The sequence below is a fragment of the Portunus trituberculatus genome, chromosome 7 (genome assembly GCF_017591435.1).
Source record: "Portunus trituberculatus isolate SZX2019 chromosome 7, ASM1759143v1, whole genome shotgun sequence".
Taxonomy (NCBI): domain Eukaryota; kingdom Metazoa; phylum Arthropoda; class Malacostraca; order Decapoda; family Portunidae; genus Portunus; species Portunus trituberculatus.
The window spans coordinates 968,743-971,242 of record NC_059261.1 but is presented as its reverse complement, the minus strand read 5'-3'; positions in this window follow the sequence as shown (position 1 = coordinate 971,242).

Below are 2,500 nucleotides of genomic sequence, written 5' to 3'. Positions count from 1 at the left end.
TCAAAGCTAGGAAACCGTTGCCCCGAGTGAGGAAGCCCAACCTACACTCGGACCGTGGACAGGATTCGAACCCGTGCGCTTGGAGACCCTTTCAAGCCCGAAGCACACATGGTTCCACTGTACCACGGCAGTTCCTTTCTTTAACTACAGGGTATTTTTCAGCCCAATTGAAACAAGGTAAGGTAGTGCTGGTAATTAAGTCAGGTGACAAAATACAAATAACCATTGACCCATTTCCATCCTCCCAGCATTTAGTTAAATAAAGAGATTGTACATTCTTGGTTAGAGGAGTACAAATCTACAATTACTGGGGTATTGCTATATATCCTACACATAAGTGTTCACATTTCCTGCGCAAAAATAGGTATCCTGCACATTTCCTATACAGCAACATAGTAACCAACATATTTCCTTCGCCTACTGTGTGTAGGAGATGCTGTATCCCTGCAGGATCTCTGTAGGAAATATGTCACTTCTCTAAAAACTTCTAAGTTTTTAGCTGTGTCCTGTAGGAAATGTGTCATATCTAGAAGATAACAACCTTTTTGTTAAACAATAACATGGTTTAAGAAGTCAACATTCAATTGAAACTGCTACGTTGCAGTTTTTGAAAAATATATATAAATGTTTGGAGGAGAAACATTTTGTTGTTGGCATCTTTATTGATTCATCTAAGGCATTTGATACTATTCTTTTTTTTTATGTAAGAGAGGAATGGCCAAAGACAACAAAATTATAAAGAAAACAGGCCCACTCAGTTGCCAGTCTCCTTACAGAGCTGAAAGAACTAGCCAAAGGATAGGGACAAATGTCTTGAAACCTCCTTCTTCAATGAAGTCAAGTCATAGGAAGTTGGAAATACAGACACAGGCAGGGAACTCCAGAGTTTACCAGAGAAAGAAATGAAAGACTGGGAGAATCGGCTGACTCTTGCGTAAGAGATTGGACAGAATACGGATGAAAGGAAGAAAGCCTTGTGCAGCGAGGATGCATGAGAAGGGGAGGCATGCAGTCAACAAGATCAACAGAGCAGTTAGGTTGCCTTAGAGTTATCTTAGAAATAGGACACAAAATGTTCATTGTAATAAAAGGTATTCACCAATCAAACAAGTAGACATGCAAGTTGTACCTCAAAGATCTATTTTAAGGGCCATACTGTTGCTAGTATATATAAATGATATAATTAATGCCAGCTCCAGAATTTTTATTTTTCTATTTATGCTGATGATACCACCTTATTAATGAAAAAAAAAATGTAAATATACACAGATAAACTGCACGAAATTGTAGCTAATGAGCTAAGCAAAACTGACCTTAGAATTCAATCAAATAACTTAAAATTTAACGTTAACGAAACTAATAACATTTTTTTTCAAAATGGATCTATAAATTATATTTTCCCTGAAGTTATCGTAAACGGTGAACAATTAACACACGTCCATAGTACTAAGTCTCTAGGAGTTAAAATTTATGGAAATTCAAACTAGAGAATACATATTAGTGAAATTTGCTTAAACTCTCAAAATCAACTGTCATGTTATATAGAAGAAGCTAAGATAAGGATATACTACACTGTTTCCTATCCACATTCCTTATATTGTTTCTCTTTATGGGCAACAACTTGGCCATGTTCATTAAATAACTTTCTCACAAAATAAGTTCTTTCGATGTATTTTTCATAAAAAGAAATTTGATTCAATACATGAAATATATTAATCTACGAAATTTCTTAAGTTATCTTCAATACACAAATATTTCACCATGTTATTGTTTTTCAAGACATTTGGTCCTGCTTCAGTTTCCAAACTTAGAGAGCATTCCTGTGATACTTAGAGCAGGGTAAGTTTATCTTTGCGTTCAGGATGAAACTATTTAAAAATGGTGTTATGAATTTTGGTCCAGAATTTTTCAATACTCTCAGAATATAAAAATATTGCTTAGGGGAAAAGATATATATAGCTGGGTAGATTGAAAAAAAAAGAAAAAACGTTATTTATTAGGTTTGCAAACTTACATTCCTTTTAATTTATCCTATTTATATAACTGATGCTTATCAAACTCATTTTTGTATTCTGATATTCTATTTGTAACTTGAAACACAAAACTGCATCACCAGCGATTATGTTGTTGTTCGTCTTGCCATAATTTGTTGATGCCACTCTTTGTATTTGTGGTGGTTTTTTTCCTTGCATATTTGAAATTAAATATTGGCAGTCAATACTTTACTCTACCTTACTTTACACACACACACACACACACAACACACACACACACACCAGTGTGCGGGTCTTACATATGCAGTTGATCGTTAATAGCAGCAACTGCGTCTGTAAGCCTGTATGTCATAAACAAAAAAAACAAAAAATAGATAACAGACATGCAACTTTTGTAACACCTAAGACTATCCTGAACAGCAGTGACAGTCACTGAGTTACCCAGCCGTCACCACTGCTCTCCTACAATACGTGTCCTTCCTAGATGCCCGTCCTTCCTTTCCTAC